We start from the raw sequence: 19812 nt of genomic DNA, 5'->3' as shown, positions 1-19812 counted from the left end.
TGACTGCATAATGCCAACCATTTTTGACTAACTAATTACTTTTTTTACACAAAATATGGAAAATCCAATGTGGTCGTCACTACCGAACATTTGATGTCACGACCGAAACAAATAATGTTCTGGAAAAATAAAATAGGTTTTGTTATTAGAAAAGATGACATAATTTATTTAGTTAGATAAAAATTTAAACAAATGAATCCTTGAATTTGAAAACTGTATAAGTGCATGTATGGCAATTACAGAGAAATATTGCTTTCAAAATGCATTTAATTTGATGAATCACTCTTATAGTTTTGTTAAAATAATATTTCTAATCAATATAACCATGACACTGTCTTTAAAAAAAATGAAAAAATATATTTAGAAGGTTAATGTAAAGAAAATCAGAATAGGCTATTAAAAACCAAATTTTTATATCAAATGTTGTTGTGTTTCGGTAGTGACAAATTCTGGGAGAGAGAAAACATTTCGAAACTGTATAAAAACATGCTAAGAAACTGTGTCCAATCAGTAGATTAGTGTTCCTTAGATGTTCTACTATGTTTATGACTACAAAGCTTGCAGGAAAAAACACACTTTTTTCAAGAAGTTTTGAAGTGTCAATTTGCACCAATTCGGTAGAATGGCCCGTATAAGGTGGGGGGTATCGGACGATACCGCTCCCGACTTGGTCCGGCTTCTCCCGTGGGGATACTGTGTCTTACCACCGTAGTGCATCCATAATCCTCGTCGTGGGTGGAAAATACGTGTTGCCATCTTCTAAGGAGTTCCTGCAGCTTTTCCGCCTGTCCTCGTTCTAGGTCCTCCCCTTGTAAGGAGTCGCCCGTCAAGTGGCTCGGCATTCTCTTCTCCTTCGTCCTAGATGCCTGTGTTAAAGCCACTTCGACCACTGCGGGGCGTACCTGGCGGAAACTCACGTCTTCTCCATCCCGTACCTGATGGCCCTCAACCGTGGTCACCGTCACCAGCCGTTGGTGTTTGTGCAAAAGCACCGGATAGGGGTTCTCGTTGCAGACCTTTACCGGTACTCGGCCTCGTTGGACCACCGCCAATCCTCGGGCTACGCCCACCTGGGTGCAATCTCCATGGGGTTCGACCAACACCCAGGTCGCTGACGCCACTGGGGGACTCTGGCCCACACTATGGCTTCGCTGCTTGCTGGCACGGATAGTGCAAACCGGCATGCAACTCGCCCGACTTCTTCACGACTGCCTTGGATCTTGGCCATCTGTACTCGGCGGCAGTCGGCCACTACACCTTCCCGGCCGTTCGGCCCTCGGTATTTTCTGTACGGGCCTAGCCCGAAATTGCTCCTCCCAGCACTCCGAGAGAACATTCATACCTATAAGGGCCCGATGCCGGCCGAGGCAGTGATCTTGAACAATAATAATCCCTTTCTGTGGCACTTGTACTCCGTAGAGCTCGAGGTCCGTGAGCCTGTAACCAATGTAGGGAATCTCTAGCCCGTTCGCCCCCTTCAGGGTAAGCCAAGGAGCTTCAGCTTCGTGTACGGGTTGGGCTCCAAACAATTCGTGGGACAGGCTTTCGGAAAATAGGGTGACCTGGGAGCCAGTGTCGACCAGGCATCGTACCGTAGTACCACATACTTGTACCTCAACTGTCGGGCTAAGCCCGACCATCCTGTCCCTGGACTCCATTCTTCTCGGGGGGTCTACTTGGGGGGCTCCGACCACATGACCCACTGTGGCCGGTCGTCCTAAAAACCCCCCTCGGAGGCTCTTCGCGGGCCGCATTGCCGGCTCACATGGCCAGCGGTCCCACAACGATTGCAAATTGGTCTCCCCTGCTCGTCCCACTCGAACCTGGGCCGATTTACCTGGTAGGGCCGTCTCGTCATGTCTCGGCCTCGTTCAGAGTACACCCAGTCTCGAGGGTTGGGGCCTTCTTCTCTCCTTCCCGGCCCTAGGCGCAGCTCTCCTACCAGGGTTTTAGTCAACTCGGCCATTTGGTCCCGCACATCCATCAGGAGCTCCATTTTCAAGGCTTATTTCCAGTCCACTACTTCGGGGGCCGTCCCCGCCGGGCCACTCACAGCTGTGCATACGGGGGCCTCCTTCATTTCCGCCTGATCACCTTCCAGGGCCATTGCTTCCTTCTTCAGATCGTCGAATGTAAGGTCGGGTTCTCTTCGGAATTGTACCCTTAGGTTCTGACGCACGGGGCCCTCTCTTAGCCCTAGCAGAAACTGATCTCGCAACAGGGTCTCTCCATCTCCCAACCCATGGTCTCGACGTCGTTGCAGGCGAGCGTACTGCTCGCGAAGTTTCAAGGCGAAGGCTTGGATGGACTGGTGGGGGCCCTGTTTGCAGTTAAAGAACTGTAGGACGGCCACAGGAGTGGTATCGCCGTATTGGTCGGCAAGGAATTGAAATATGGACTGGGCGGTGACTCGAACGGCTTCGGGGGCAGCTTGTACTTCCCGCCGGGCCTCTCCTTCTAGTGAGTTCAACACAAGTTGTTGTTGCTGGGTGGCGCTCAGCCCTTGGAGGCCGGCCAGGTACTCCAGTTGGGCCCTCCACTCGGCCAGGCGGACCTCCGACTCGGTTCCGCCATACTTCTGCACCCAGGGATTCCCTAGGAATATGGGCATGGCACGGGGTGGGGCTTCGGGTCTCTCAGGTACCACACGGGGTGGGGCTTCAGGCCTCTCGGGCACTACACGGGGTGGGGCTTCGGGCAACTCGTCGTTGGCCATTGGAGGGCCTTGGTCGCTCAACCCGAGGTGGAACCCTGCCGACTACGCCAAATCTGTCACGGCCGGGGCGGACCCAAGATAGCTAACAGACCACGCCCCTCTCTACTTTCCACCTTGAGGAGGTTCCCAAGACCACCCCAATGACCAGACAGACGAGTATACTACAATTAAAAGGTATCTTTATTAAATATTTAAAAGGAAAGGGAAAAAGGGGAAGGGCAGCTTAAAAACAATCTTCTTTTCGCCTCCAGGGCGAGTTGGACCAGGGGACGGGGGCCAGGAGTCTCCTTCTGTGTTGTTCTTGAACTCGTGGCGCCCTCCGCTTCCTCCTGGAGGCAAAACAAGGAAAACACAATTAATGTTGGCCCAGCACCGAGTCACAACTTATCTGACCGTTGTTTCTGTCTCTCTCTCGCCCTCAGGTCACTCCCTCTCAACTTCACGGGACGCGGAGGATCCACCACGATGCGTGGCTACAAACACAGGTAAGTTACACACTGCACAGGTAGGTTACTCACAACACTTGGGCCTTTGGTTCACTCCAAAACATACGTGGGGACAGAGGTAGGGGGTTTTCAATACTGACACTGTTTGGTCCTCTTCGAGGCGTTGCTGCAAACACAGGTAAGTTACACACTGCACAGGTAGGTTACTCACAACACTTGGGCCTTTAGTTCACTCTAAGGCAGACGTGGAGACAGAGGTAAGGGGTTCTCACTACTGACACGGCTTGGTCCTCTTCGAGGCGTTACTGCAAACACAGGTAAGTTGCACACTACACAGGTAGGTTACTCACAACACTGGAGCCTTTAGTCCACTCTAAGGCAGACGTGGAGACAGAGGTAAAGGGTTCTCACTACTGACGCTGTTTGGTCTTCTTTAAGGCGTTGCTGCAAACACAGGTAAGTTACACACTGCACAGGTAGGTTACTCACAACACTTGGGCCTTTAGTTCACTCTAAGGCAGACGTGGAGACAGAGGTAAGGGGTTCTCACTACTGACACGGCTTGGTCCTCTTCGAGGCGTTGCTGCAAACACAGGTAAGTTACACACTGCACAGGTAGGTTACTCACAACACTTGGGCCTTTGGTTCACTCCAAAACATATGTGGGGACAGAGGTAAGGGGTTCTCAATACTGACACTGTTTGGTCCTCTTCGAGGCGTTGCTGCAAACACAGGTAAGTTACACACTGCACAGGTAGGTTACTCACAACACTTGGGCCTTTAGTTCACTCTAAGGCAGACGTGGAGACAGAGGTAAGGGGTTCTCACTACTGACACGGCTTGGTCCTCTTCGAGGCGTTACTGCAAACACAGGTAAGTTGCACACTACACAGGTAGGTTACTCACAACACTGGAGCCTTTAGTCCACTCTAAGGCAGACATGGAGACAGAGGTAAAGGGTTCTCACTACTGACGCTGTTTGGTCCTCTTCGAGGCGTTACTGCAAACACAGGTAAGTTGCACACTACACAGGTAGGTTACTCACAACACTGGAGCCTTTAGTCCACTCTAAGGCAGACGTGGAGACAGAGGTAAAGGGTTCTCACTACTGACGCTGTTTGGCCCTCTTCGAGGCGTTGCTACCAACACAGGTAAGTTGCACACTACACAGGAAGGTTACTCACAACACTTGGGCCTTTAGTTCACTGTAAGGCAGACGTGGAGACAGAGGTAAGGGGTTCTCACTTCTGACACGGCTTGGTCCTTTTTGAGGCGTTACTCCAAACACAGGTTAGTTGCACACTACACAGGTAGGTTACTCACAACACTGGAGCCTTTAGTTCACTCTAGGCAGACGTGGAGACAGAGGTAAGGGGTTCTCACTACTGACACTGTTGGGTCCTCTTCGAGGCGTTGCTACAAACACAGGTAAGTTACACACTACACAGGTAGGTTACTCACAACACTTGGGCCTTTAGTTCACTCCTCCAAGCAGCGGATCCTCACCACAACGGCCGCACACTGTACGCCTTCACCCGTCGGCCAAAGCTTCGTAGGTGTCGTAGGGACTGCAAGGTCGGGCGCCGCAGAGCCGAACGCTTCCCAAGCTCCCCCTCCTTGTCGCTGACAGGGGATCTTCTACTGGGGCGAACTCTCGACGAGGCTCTGCGCACACCGAGTTCTTCTAGACAGACACAACTTCTACCTTCAATCCGTACAATGTACCTCGGCCGCTGTTCACTCTGATATGTAGTTGGATTACACTGCTGCCTGCTTTCCGGGTTAACGCGAGCTCTAGCCGACACTCAGGGGGTTATGGTAGTAGTTGGTTTCTCTCCTATGGCTCAGGCCTCAACGTGCTATTTCTTCGCACAATCTGCACGGGGCCCGGGCGGCTTCGGTTACTGTAAATACAGCACACACACAGCAAGCTTAGTGAAACACACGATGAAAGTCACAACTCACCACAGCACTCTGCACACGCACTCCACGTGAAGTTAAGACTTGGCCGGCTAGGCCTCGGCTGCTCGAGAGGCGGGTTGGGCGTTGTACATGCCAGAAAGAGAGAAAAGAATTCACAGGTGAATATGTTCAACAACACCCCTTTATGTCTCCTGGTTACCTCTTCGGCTCACCTACGCTTTTCGTCTCCGCAGGGCCGTAACTGATAGAGGGTTTCGTCTACCGATCTCCCAGTTGGTGTTCCACCATACACACACGGCACGCCCACGTTTCCCCTTCGTAGTAGGGCCGGTAACCTTCAACACTCTCACAAAAGACACCGGTAACTCTTCTTCTAAATAACGCATAGAATTTGCTTTGACTGTTACTCACGCTTTGTTGTCAACAAGTTTCCCCAATCATACATCCAATGGCTTCGTGTGCTCTTCTCCACATCCAAATCACATGATAACTTCCTTACCCCGCCGTCTCCAACCTCTCGTCTTCCCTAAGGGATCAATGTGAGTCAAACCCCGCCGATCTCCACCGTAGCAACAAGCGCAAGCAACGTACTCACAAAGTACCACCAACAACAACATCTGACATCTTCAAAGGTGTTTATATGTGACCAGTCACGGAAAGTAGGGACACAAGTCGGATCTGGGACATTTTGAGTTATTCACAGATCCTGAAAGTGCAGATTCTAAGCTTTCCAACGATATGTAACACATGGAAATCTGATAAGAATTGGAGAAGTTGTGGCCATTTGAATGAAGGCACTCCAAAATTCTTAATGCTGAGAAAACGGCTTTTAAAGTTTGTGCTTTTTCACCCCTCTCAGCTGCTGGGAGGGACAATAGGGCTCATTTACATCTCATTGAGATAAGCCATACCCTCTGTAAAGCTCCCCCATGTAAATTTTGACCAATACCTTTTACTGTAAAAGTTTGTGGTTAGACCTGGTTTAAGTCTGATAAAAAAAAGTAAAAATATTTTAAGTTTTGACTTATAATGCACATTTAACGGTTACACATACTCATACGTGAGCTAAGTCATTAACATCGGTCAATTCAGGCATTATTCAAATTAATAGCAGATGCTCACATTGCCATCTTAAAGCTCATTATAGTAATTGGGGCAATCGAAACCACAGTCCTGAGCTATCTAATAACAATAGGGGTTTTGGCAATCGAAACCACAGTCCTGAGTTAACAACAACTTTGGGTTTTGGCAATCGAAACCTGAGCAAGCTAATAACAATTGCACTAAATGTGAAGGTCTACGTGTACGTGTTCTTACAATGAACAAAAAACAACAAACTTTAATGTTTATGGAAACTCACCCCATAAGAAACAGAAAACTGTTCTTGCAGATCTTGTTCCCTCCAATGAAATAAGTTGTTCGGGCACACCTCTCTTTGTCGGTGTCTTTGTGGATGTTATCATTTCCGAAGTTTGCACTGTGATATCAATGATATCAGATTGAGCCTGTCAGAGTGCTGCTTAAGTAGCCACGCTGTTCCCTTGGGGGGCGGGTCCATAACTAAAGTATCAAAAGCCGCTGCATGTAAATAAACACAGACAATGACCGCGCCCCCCGCTGCACGCTAGAATCTCGGGAAAAACAACCCGTTCTCAACAGCAAAATGTAGCACTGTATATGATATTACACTTTAATGAAACCAATCGCTCGCTCGTTCCTCCAGCAGCCAATGACTTCATTGAAAATATTGATAGACATAACATGTAGCCAATTATATAACGTATTCAACAATGTCTATGTGACTTTTTGTGTATGTGTAAGTCTTCATGTTGTGATGCAAGAACTGACGTCAAAGTACCGCGAGAGCGAGTCGAATTAAACTACTCCATAAGATTTCTAAGAGCTCTCGCGGTACTTTGACATCATCCGACTGCGGCGCCGCATAAAGTCAGTGACACGGAACTACAGTCACGTGACTTCACGCTCGAGCCGGAAGAGAAGACAATGCTGAATAAAGTTGTAATTCTTGCTATTTTTGGACCAAACTGTATTCTCGATGCTTTAACACATTCTTACTGACCAACTGATGTCACATGGACTACTTTGATGATGTTTTTATTACCTTTCTGGACATGGAAACCGTACATAGATTTTAAATGGAGGAGACATAAAGCTCTCGGACTAAATCTAACGTTAAAACATCCTAAACTGTTTTCCGAAGATGAACGGAGGTCTTTTGAGTTTAGAACGACATAAGGGTAAGTCATTACTTACATTATTTTCATTTTTGGGCAAACTATCCTTATTTAGTAGTCAGGCTGTTCCCTTTGCGGGCGGGAGCGAAAACCAAGCTGCTTATACAGTATGTAAATACACACAGACAATGACGCCCCCCGCTGCACGCTAGAATCTCCGGAAAAACAAGCCTATTTCAACCGCAAAATTTACGCTTTTAAATATAAAAAAACTGCTATCTCAAACATGGAGAGGCTTCTTCATGATCTCAACTAACAGATTCTGCAATAAAACGAAAATCACAAATTTTGAAAATAAACACTTTGTTGCTCATTATCTCGAAACTTGCGCTGCCGACTTGTGTCCCTAGTTTCCATGACTGGTCACATATGCTCAACCTTCTTTCCTTATCGGCCTATCAGCAATCGCTGTGTTAATCGCTCTCACCTAAATGATATCGGGCTTGATTTAGTGTTCGGGGAAACCCCCGGAATTCCGGTGTTTTGAATCAGTCGTCCGGGCGGAACCATCGCCGGGCGGAACCGATCTTGCACATTTTTGGTTCCGCCCTCACAGATCGTCACCTGGTGACATCTGCAATTCAGAAACTCCTCTCTGTTACCATGCAGACAAAAACAAATTTAACTTTTTTGATGACCTCAGCTTTAACAAGTCATGGGTTTTAAATTGAAATCATTTAACCACACGTACTTCCTCTATTTCAACACATTTTGTTGTCAAAAGCATACAGTACAAATGTTCAGACCTGTAAGGAAAAGACATGTTAGTTATAATTAGTTATGATTCATTTCAATTTCCTTCACAACGTGCAACAAAACTCCTCTGTTAAAATGTCAGAAAATGTAGTTTGGTGTTTCTTTGATGAAATCTTTGCTGATATTATTGTGTATGAAGAGTTTTTCTCCTCGTCGGGTTGTTTTTATAAAGATGATTAAAAACATTGATCCATCATTGACACTGACACACACATTAATAATGTTTTTTATAGATTGAGTGAAATTGATCTTTAAACACTGTAACATCTTTAAATGTAAGATCAGAGTTATGTTATCTCCAGCTGATATTCCTCCTGTAATAGAGGAAGATTTTTACATCAAATACCTGATGAGAATTACAAGTGTGAGTCATGAACTCAATACAGATTTATGAAGAAATGTTCATGTGGTTTAGGACATCTAACACTAATAGTCAGCTGTGTGGTGGATTTATTTGACATTTAAACACACAGTGTCTCAGTTACTGAGGGATTGAAAGAGGAACATTACATGAAGAGATGGAGGTTAGAGATTTGTGTCAAACTTTGTAGTTTTGTATAATTCACATAAAATCTCTGTTCTCTACAGGTTGTGGAGTTGTGATATCACAGATGAAGGTTGTGTTGCTCTGACTTCAGCTCTGAGATCAAACCCATCACACCTGAGAGAACTGGATCTGTCTTACAATAAACTCACAGATTCAGGAGTGAAACTGATCTCTGATCTAAAAGATGATCCACAATATAAACTACAGACAGTACGGTGAGTAGAGCTCATTTAAATAAATGTTTAAAGTAAACTCATGCAGTGTGATTTAAATCCTAGAATATAAATATTAGAAATAAATGTAAATTGATCTGCTGCTGTTATAGGCTGTGTATCCTTTAAACCCAACAAACAGAAAATATGAAGTGTACATGAACAACACTTGATGCTTTGTCAGATCAACACAATAAGAATTCAATCCAATGTTTGAGTCTGTTTACTAACTGTGATGTTGAGTTTGTTCACTCCAGGATTTAATACTGTGATCTTACTCTTCTTCTGTTTTATATATTTATTGGTTTGCACACACAAAAAAAAACTGAAGACACTTGGATAACTATAACCAACATATTTGTACACAACATTTTCCTTTTTTTCCCCATAACCCCCACAAAAAAAAAAAAAAAAAATAAACAAATAAAATAAATAAAATAAATATTGTAAAAAATATATTCATATATAAAACTAATAATAACAAAATAAAATAAAAAAAAATAAAAAAGGAGGGGGAGTCAGGCCTAGTTAGCTTGGAAAAATTGCATAAATGGTTGCCACTTGTTGTAAAATTTGGCGAGATTACTTTTTTACTTTTCTTACTCTAGGTGTCTTACCATTCCATAGAAAATGAGATACAACTGAATCAATGTTTTTGAAAAAACCTTTAGATAAAAAATTGGTAGGCACTGGAACAAAAACAGGAATTTTGGGAGGACACTCATTTTAACCACGTTAAGTCTACCGATCAGGGACAGGGGGAGGGAACCCCATTTTTGGAAGTCAGCTTTAATCTCAGTCAATAAGGGAGAAAAATTTACATCATAAAGAGATTTGTAGGACCTGGCCACATGAACCCCCAAATACTTAAATCCCGAAGGACTCAGTTTGAGGGGGATATCAGACTGAGAGAGCTGCATTGCTAGGGCATTGACCGGGTAACATTCGCTCTTTGAGACATTGATCTTGTATCGCGAAAACAAACCGAATCTGTGGAAAAAAGAAAGGATAGCAGGGCACGCCTCTACAGGATTAGTGATATACAAAAGCAGATCATCAGCGTATAAAGAACGTTTGAATTCAACATGGGAACGCGTAATGCCGCTAAAAATGGGGAAAGATCTCAAATAAATGGACAGAGGTTCTACGGCAAAAGCAAAGAGGAGGGGAGACAGAGGGCAACCGTGTCTACAGCCACGGACGGTTTAAGGAAAAATAACTAGATTAAATATTATTAGTTATGATACTGACACAAGGTGACGTATAGAGAAGTCATATCCATTATATAAAAACACTACCGAAACCAAATTTCTTCAAAACTGCAAACAAGTAACTCCATTCGACTCTGTCAAACGCCTTTTCTGCGTCAACAAAGATTACAACTTCTGGAATGGTGGCGGTTTCTTTCGAGTAAATAATATTTAATAAAGTATGAACATTGTAGAAGAGCTGGCATCCTTTTATGAAGCCTGTCTGCTCCTGAGATATAATTGTTGAAAGCACCTTCTCTAGACGACATGCCAAGGCTTTCGCAAGAATTTTTGTATTGACATTCATCAAAGAGATAGGTCTATAAGAAGTACAAAGCTCGAGATCCTTGCCCTTTTTTAGAAGGACGCTAATAGAGGCCTGTCTCAAAGTGGAAGGAAGAGAGTTATTTGACAAAGATTCTACATAAACAGCGTGTATTAGCGGGATAAGTTGATTATGGAATGCCTTGAAAAATTCAACCGGGAACCCTTCTGGCCCAGGTGACTTATTATTTTGCATATTTTGTAGTGCCAGTGTAAGTTCTTGCGTAGTCAGTGGAGAATCCAACTGATCAATTGCATCTGTGCTCATATCCGGAAAGTCTATATCATGCAAAAACGCATCCATATCAGTCAAATCCGAAGGAGATTCAGAACTATACAAAGATTTATAAAAGGATGAAAATATGGAATTTTTAAGATCAGGTTCCTCCACCAACATCCCCGACGCATCTCTAACATGAGGTATTTAACGTGAGGCTGCTTGTTGACGCAATCTATGAGCTAATAATTTACCAGACTTGTCTCCATATTCGTAATATTTGGCCCGAGAGTGTAGGAGTAACCGCTCTGCATCATTAGTTGTGATCAAGTCTAACTCTGTTTTTAATACCACACGCTGCCTTAATAAATCAGGAGACGTAGATGAGGCTAGCTGTTGATCCACAGATTTCAAATCAGCTGATAATTTTTGAATGGTTGACGTTCTTAATTTCTTCAAATAAGCTGAGTATGAAATAATCTGACCCCGTAAATAGGCCTTTAAAGATTCCCACAGGAGCGTCTTAGAAATGGGTTCCAATTCAGATTGGTTGAGAGATATAAAGTCCTCAATTGTACTTATAATAAATTTATGAAATTTGTCATCAGACAAAAGAGATATGTTAAATCTCCAGTGAGTGGGGTAACGAGGTTGTGGCAATGTGAAAAAAATAAAAAAGAAAGAAAAAATAGCACCTTATGTTTTGAATTGATGCACAGTATTTGTTTACTTCCGTTTTTTGGGAATGGATGACGTGCTATAGTCACGTGGTGAAGGAAAGGAGATAAAAGGGAATGTGACGAGCCCGGAAGTACCGCGTCTAAGAAATGTTTGTTTACCTGATGTGAGTGTTGGCCTGCTGTGGGAGGACGGACGGCATTTGGTCAGGAGAAGAAGTGCTTGTTGTTATTACCGGAGCGAGTGACACGGAGCTTTGCTCAGATTCTCGGATTCCCGGATCGACAGCTTATGAGCTTAACTATCGACCGAATGAGATTCGCCGACTTTGTGTGTCCCAGAGGTTCCTTACACTCCACTTCAGTGAGATTCATCACAGCAAAACTTGGGTTAGTGTCTGTACTCCATCGTTATCCACGCTCATTCATCCACCACTACACACGCACATCATAACATGCACACACTATTCACATCTGCACATTCAAGCGGGTTTGTTTTTCTTATTTGTGTTAGTCGTTATTTTCTACTGTCATGATTGGCAAGTAAATGTGATGTTTATATGTATAAAATGCACTTAATATTTACGTAATGTTTCTTTTCTTTTTTATGTACAATGTATGAATGATGTGGGACACGAATCTGCCAGTTCGGAAACGAACCAGAGACGCGGTCACTACAGGATTGTGAAGACGTGTTTTTTGTGTTTTTTTTTTTATGAATGAACTAATAAACTGCATTGATGTGGACTGCTATTGAGACTTTGTTTTTTGTGTGGTAACGGATGGTTTTTGCTATCTGGGATTTACCTAACTCTTTGACAGGGTTAAACCTGTCTGGCGCCCGAACATTTTGGTTTTTTTAATTATAAAATTACCTTTGCCAGTCTACCTAGGTGTGTGAAAGACGCACATCACGTGACCAAACGGTGGCGCAGCGGTAGTGCGTTAGGCCGCCGCGTGGTAGACCCGGGTTCGAAACCCGCCTAGGCCAAAGTTTTTTTTATAAAGTAAATTGAGTTAGGGCGGCCACGTTACAGAGTGGCGCCCAAACAGGGACATTGAACTTAAAACATTGAACTTAAGACATTGAACTTAAAACTTGAACTTAAAACCTTGAACTTAAAACCTTGAACTTAAAGACTTGAACTAAAACAATTACTTTTCAAAGAGAGACTTTAACACATGAATGTGAACATTTAACCTTGAATGAGGGGGTTTTGAGCAAGCTTTGAAAATGCTTGTGGTTTGTTGAATATAAGGGAAAAAAACATTGAAACTGTGAATTGGTAAATATTTGCAATGTCTGAAATGAAACTTTGGATACATGTGGTTTTGTGGATTTTTGTTATTTTGAGGGAAAATTGTGTTTAAGTGGTACAGAAAAAAAACAAATGCTTATTTTGCCTGTGAAAATTGGGGTGTAGATTTTTTGTGTGTGACAATTATCAAGTAATAGTTTCTTTAGGGTAAAATACTGTGTCTGACCATTTGGAAAAAATACCTTGTGTTTTGTGGAAACTGTGGTGTAAAGAAAATACTGGCACACACACATTTACTGATTTACATTTATTGATTTTCTCCCCAACATTTTTGTTAACACACACACACACACAAAACATGGCTGCAACTCCTCCTTCCCCATCTATCTTTGTGGAAATGGAGTCTCCACCAGACATCTCAACTCCAGTATGGAGACCTGCCCAGCAACCATTGCTACCTCCCCCAAGACTTCCTATTCTTACACCTGCATTTTATAATATTACAACACCACGTGGCTCAGACTATCCAAGAACTCATGTGCATTTGTCTCCTTCTGCTCCAACTGGCGGTGCTTCTGTGCAAACGCACACATGGGTATCTCAAGTGGATGATATGCAACTATGTAGCACATCAGGAGCTGAAACCCCTTCTACAGTGTCTCAGCATGCTTTGCCAAATACCCTGCCAACTCCAGGAAGAGAAATACAACAGGTCACAACTCATTTACAAGGGAATTGGGATACCTTAATTGATTGTATGAAGGAACAACATAAGTCAGTGAGTGAACTTACCGGGGAAGTGAAGGCTGCTGCTTCTCACCACAAGAGCCAGATTGTTGATCTTTCTACACAAGTGGAGGACAATAGAAGACAAATCTTCACTCTGTTTTCCACTGCCAGGCAACAAGAGGAGTCTGAATTAGATAACCTGACGAAGGCCATGAGACAGATGATCACAGATGAATTCCAGAAGGTGGAATCTACATTAGTGTCAGAAGTACACTTCATGATTGATCAGCTACAGTCAGAGGTTCAGCAGGACATTAAAGCTGTTCTACAAGCGTTTCAAACCAGTCAAGATCATCTAACCTCAGAACTCCAGCAATGTGTTACTCAAACTGACAAATTGGTCATTGATGTAAAAGAACTAACCGGTGAAGTTGAAAAAGGTTTTCAAAGTGTCAAGAAGACAAGTGAGGAACAACTGAAGTCCAGTGTATCAGTACCACCAGTGCCTAGTTCTACCATTTCAGCATCTCCGCCATCTGATTCTACTTCTGTAACTGGGGTGTCTGCTCCAGCCTCTCTACCAGCACCTATGGTTAAAAGTGACCACATTAAATTAACCTTTCCTACTTTTGGAAGGCCTTCTGATGATGCAGACCCACTATTATATCTCACTAAATGTCAAGATTTTTTGGCCCTTCATCCCCTACCAGATGCAGATATTTTGGCTACTTTTCGTACTGTCTTATACGGAACAGCACGAGACTGGTGGGAAGTAAGTCGAACAAACATAACTACCTGGAATGGTTTTGAGGCTGCATTCTTATCTGCTTTCCTTTCTGAGGACTACGAAGACGAGCTAGCAGAACGTGTTCGTACTAGAGTTCAAGGAGACACAGAAACAATTAGAGATTTTTCCTTTTCCTACAGAGCTCTCTGCAAAAGATGGAAGGCAGACTTAACTGAAGGTGAAATTGTTAAAATGATATTGAAGAATATAAAGCCATACCTCGCCAGCCAACTACGTAGCCGAGTGACTACAGTGGAAGAACTGGTTAAACTGGGTCACCAGCTCGAAAAGGATTTTGAGCAACAGCTTCGCTATGAAGACCGTATGGGGCCTTAAACAGTCCTCACCCTCACAAAGACCTCCTTTAAATCGACCTACTGAAAAAATGCCAGTTCAGTGTTGGAGATGTAGAGGACAGCATCCACCAGGTAAATGTCCCCACTATACCTCTCCACAGTCACCTCAGATGTCTGGTTCACAGTACCCCAACAGTGGAAAGCATCATCGTCACTCTAAATCAAGTGGTCAACCTTCCAACAGCTCTGTTGCTGCAACGAAAGCACATCACCAATCAGCCAACAAGAAAAACTCCTCCTCTATACCGTCTAACAAAAAAGTGATTGTACCTCAACAACTAATTGTACCCATCCGTATTGATGCCTGGGCAGGTAAGGCTATCGTGGATACTGGTGCAAGCTATACCCTGATCAATGAGAACCTTATGAGGCAGTTTATCTCATTAGACCAACTCCAACCATGGTCCCTTGGTCCTCTTTACCTGGCAAATGGGAAAGCAGAGGTTCCATTAGGATGGTTCAATACTACCATACATCTTCATAATCAGTCTTTTACTATACCTGCTGCCGTTCTTTCAACCCACGCCCTAGCTTATGCTGTGGTCCTGGGTTTGGACTTTATCTTCTTCAGTGGTCTGCAAATCAATGTGATTGACCAAAAATATTCTTTCAAGATTGCCCCTTCTGAAGACTATCCTTTTCAACTAGGAAATGCAAGTGTTCCACCAGTTGTTGATTCACAATCCTGGAAAGGAAGACAACAACTCAAGGAAAACAAACAAAGCCTCTCGCTATTAACCGCTGTTCCTCCATCAGGTCCCCTGCTGTCTCTACAACCTGATATTTCAACTGATGCTCTATCTAGGTCATCTATACCCACCTCCAGTTGTAACTTGTATGCAGGTAACAAAGATCCAGAACTGCCATGGTCTGATGTTGACTTGTGGAAGGAGCAACAGGAAGACCCTGATGTTATAAAACTCATGCAAGCAATATCTGAAAATTGTGCAGATCTAAAGGATCAATATGAAATAATAGAGGGAAAACTGTATCAAAAGACATACCTGTCGAACAACCAGCTGCACTACAGAGTTTACATTCCCAGCAGTCTCAGATCCTCATTCCTGCAACACTACCATTCCAGCCCTCTAAGTGGTCATGGAGGGATCTTCAAGACTTATAAGAGGCTCCAGAATGTGGCTTTCTGGCCAGGCATGTGGTCTGACGTGAAACGTCATGTGAGAGCATGCACAACCTGTCAAACATTGAAAAGTGATACTCAAAAACCTGCCGGAAAACTGCAACAAATCACTACGACTCGCCCAAACCAAATGCTGGGAGTCGACATTATGGGTCCTTTGCCACGGAGTACCAGCCAAAACGAATACTTACTTGTTTTTGTCGATTACTACTCTCGTTGGGTGGAATTGTTCCCAATGCGGAGTGCTACTGCCCAGAATATTGCCACTATCTTCCGAAAAGAAATTCTGACTCGATGGGGTGTACCAGATTTCATCATCTCAGACAGGGGTGTCCAATTTGTTTCTTCTGTTTTCAAAGAGCTGTGTGAGAATTGGAGCATTACTCCCAAATTAACTACTGCTTACCACCCACAAACCAATTTAACAGAGAGAATTAATCGCAACCTCAAGACCATGATGGCTGCCTATGTGGAAGACAACCACAAAAAATGGGACCAGTTCTTACCTGAATTCCGTTTTGCTTTAAATTCAGCTGTCCAAGAAACTATTGGACTAACGCCTGCAGAACTCCAACTTGGCAGAAAACTCCAAGGTCCTATGGACAAAATCCTGCATAACACTAATTTGACTCCAGATGCTGATTCCTATGATGTAGTTCATCATCTTCATCAACTGCAACAGCAAGCCAAAGAAAACAGTGAGAAAGCCAAGAAGAGACAACTAAGAAATTATAACAACAAAAGGAGAGACTTAACATTCAAAGACAAAGATCGTGTATGGTTACGTAACTTCCCTCAGTCTAGTGCATTACGTAATTTTTCTGCAAAATTAGCACCAAAATGGAAGGGACCTTACCGTATTGTGCAGCAACTGGGTCCGGTGAATTATCGAATAGCCCTGGAAGACACCGGAGAGGATGTACGTACAGCGCATGTCTGTAACTTAAAAATGTGCTTTCCTACAGCTGAGGAGTTGGAGTCTCAGGAAAAGGACAAACTTTGCCAGTTGTTTCAAGACACCTCTGATGAGGATGAGGAGTTCCTAGGTTTCTAACCTATTTTGTTTTTGAGTTTTTTGTGTTGTTTGTTGTTGTTTTCGTCCAACCATAGGTTGTTTTTTCCAGGGGGGAGAGTGTGGCAATGTGAAAAAAATAAAAAAAGAAAGAAAAAATAGCACCTTATGTTTTGAATTGATGCACAGTATTTGTTTACTTCCGTTTTTTGGGAATGGATGACGTGCTATAGTCACGTGGTGAAGGAAAGGAGATAAAAGGGAATGTGACGAGCCCGGAAGTACCGCGTCTAAGAAATGTTTGTGTTTACCTGATGTGAGTGTTGGCCTGCTGTGGGAGGACGGACGGCATTTGGTCAGGAGAAGAAGTGCTTGTTGTTATTACCGGAGCGAGCGACACGGAGCTTTGCTCAGATTCTCGGATTCCCGGATCGACAGCTTATGAGCTTAACTATCGACCGAATGAGATTCGCCGACTTTGTGTGTCCCAGAGGTTCCTTACACTCCACTTCAGTGAGATTCATCACAGCAAAACTTGGGTTAGTGTCTGTACTCCATCGTTATCCACGCTCATTCATCCACCACTACACACGCACATCATAACATGCACACATTATTCACATCTGCACATTCAAGCGGGTTTGTTTTTCTTATTTGTGTTAGTCGTTATTTTCTACTGTCATGATTGGCAAGTAAATGTGATCTTTATATGTATAAAATGCACTTAATATTTACGTAATGTTTCTTTTCTTTTTTATGTACAATGTATGAATGATGTGGGACACGAATCTGCCAGTTCGGAAACGAACCAGAGACGCGCTCACTACAGGATTGTGAAGACGTGTTTTTTGTGTTTTTTTTTTATGAATGAACTAATAAACTGCATTGATGTGGACTGCTATTGAGACTTTGTTTTTTGTGTGGTAACGGATGGTTTTTGCTATCTGGGATTTACCTAACTCTTTGACAGGGTTAAACCTGTCTGGCGCCCGAACATTTTGTTTTTTTTATTATAAAATTACCTTTGCCAGTCTACCTAGGTGTGTGAAAGACGCACATCACGTGACCAAACGGTGGCGCAGCGGTAGTGCGTTAGGCCGCCGCGTGGTAAAACCGGGTTTGAAACCCGCCTAGGCCAAAGTTTTTTTTTATAAAGTAAATTGAGTTAGGGCGACCACCGTTACAAGGTTCAGATGAGAACTGAATGTCCAAGGTTAAAGGTGAATGGTCTGAAATAATAATAGGATGGTAACAGGTATCTGTCACTTTGGGCATCAATCTGGCATCAATAAAAAAATAGTCGATATGGGAAAATTTCTGGTGTACATGTGAATTAAAGGAGTATTGTCTGCCAGTTGGATTGCAAACCCTCCAGGGGTCAATGTAGCCATTGTTGGACATAAAACTACTTAGAGTTCTAGCCATTTGTGACTGATTCAAGCTGACTGCAGAACGGTCTAGCTGAGAATTCACAACACAATTCATGTCCCCGCCGAACACCAAAAACACATCATTTAAAGATGGTAGTTTCTTAAACAGATTATTAAAAAAATTAGGATTATCAAAATTTGGCGCATATACATTGACAAGTACACTGAAAAAAATGATTCATTGAATTTAATCAATTTTTTTAAGGTAAGTGGTTGCAATCAATTTACAACCCCAAAACAGAAAAAGTTGGGACACAGTAGAAATTGTGAGTAAAAAAGGAATGGAATAATTTACAAATCTCAGAAACTTATATTTTATTCACAGTAGAATATAGATAACAAATCAAATGTTGAAAGTGATAGATTTTGAAATTTCATGCCAAATATTGGCTCATTTTGGATTTCATGAGAGCTACACATTCCAAAAAAAGTTGGGACAGGTAGCAATAAGAGGCCAGAAAAGTTAAAATGTACATATAAGGAACAGCTGGAGGAGGACCGATGTTTAGGAATAGGAATGTTGTCCTATTCTTGTCTAATACAGACTTCTAGTTGCTCAACTGTCTTAGGTCTTCTTTGTCGCATCTTCCTCTTTATGATGCACCAAATGTTTTCTATGGATGAAAGATCTTGACTGCAGGCTGGCCATTTCAGTACTCAGATCCTTCTTCTTCGCAGTCTTGATGTTGTAATTGATGCAGAATGTGGTCTGGCATTGTCATGTTGGAAAATGCAAGGTCTTCCCTGAAAGAGACGACATCTGAATGGGATCATATGTATCTAGAACTTGGATAAACCTTTCAGCATTGCTGGTGCCTTTCCAGATGTGTAAGCTGCCCATGACACACGCACTCATGCAACCCTAAACCATCAGAGATGCAGGCTTCTGAACTGAGCGCTAATAACAACTTGGGTTGTCATTGTCCTCTTTAGTCCAGATGAAATGGCATCCCAGTTTTCCAAAAAGAACTTCAAACTTTGATTCGTGGACCACAGAACAGTTTTGCACTTTGCCAAAGTCCATTTTAAATTAGCCTTGCCCAGGGAAAACGCCTGTGCTTCTGGATCATGTTTAGATATGGCTTCTTTTTTGACCTATAGAGTTTAAGCTGGTAACAGCGAATGACACGGTGGATTGTGTTCACTGACAATGTTTTCTGGAAGTATTCGTGAGCCCATGTTGTGATTTCCATTACAGTAGCATTCCTGTGTGTGATGCAGTGCTGTCTTAGGGCCCGAAGATCACGGGCATCCGGTATGGTTTTCCAGCCTTGACCCTTACACACAGAGATTGTTTCAGATTCTCTGAATCTTTTAATGGTATTATGCACTGTAGATGATGATAACTTCAATCTCTTTGCAATTTTTCTCTGATAAAGTCAGAAAACTATTTTTCGCTGCAGCATTGGGGGAATTGGTGATTCTCTGCCCATTTTGACCTCTGAGAGACACTGCCACTCTGAGAGGCTCTTTTTATACCCAATCATGTTGCCAACTGACCTAATAAGTTGCAAATTGGTCTTTCAAATGTTCCTTATGTGTATATTTAAATTTTCTGGCCTCTTATTGTTACCTGTCCCAACTTTTTTTGGAATGTGTAGCTCTCATGAAATCCAAAATGAGGCAATATTTGGCATGACATTTCAAAATATCTCACTTTCAACATTTGATTTGTTATCTAGATTCTACTGTGAATAAAATATAAGTTTATGAGATTTGTAAATTATTCCATTCCTTTTTTACTCACAATTTCTACTGTGTCCCAACTTTTTCTG

General features: G+C 43.0%; 2 long non-coding RNA genes across 2 annotated transcripts; both read left to right on the top strand.

The window, feature by feature from the left end:
- Nucleotides 1–11305: 11305 nt before the first annotated feature.
- Nucleotides 11306–12076, top strand: LOC141363285 (uncharacterized). The gene is made up of 2 exons (XR_012368852.1): nt 11306–11713; nt 11971–12076. It is a non-coding gene; the product is annotated as an uncharacterized lncRNA (long non-coding RNA).
- Nucleotides 12077–16739: 4663 nt separating this feature from the next.
- LOC141363284 (uncharacterized) lies at nt 16740–17508 on the top strand. Its single transcript, XR_012368851.1, has 2 exons — nt 16740–17146; nt 17404–17508. It is a non-coding gene; the product is annotated as an uncharacterized lncRNA (long non-coding RNA).
- The last annotated feature ends 2304 nt before the right edge of the window (nt 17509–19812 follow it).

The sequence above is a fragment of the Misgurnus anguillicaudatus genome, unplaced genomic scaffold (genome assembly GCF_027580225.2).
Source record: "Misgurnus anguillicaudatus unplaced genomic scaffold, ASM2758022v2 HiC_scaffold_33, whole genome shotgun sequence".
NCBI classification, from domain to species: domain Eukaryota; kingdom Metazoa; phylum Chordata; class Actinopteri; order Cypriniformes; family Cobitidae; genus Misgurnus; species Misgurnus anguillicaudatus.
This window is presented reverse-complemented; position numbering and strand designations above follow the sequence as displayed.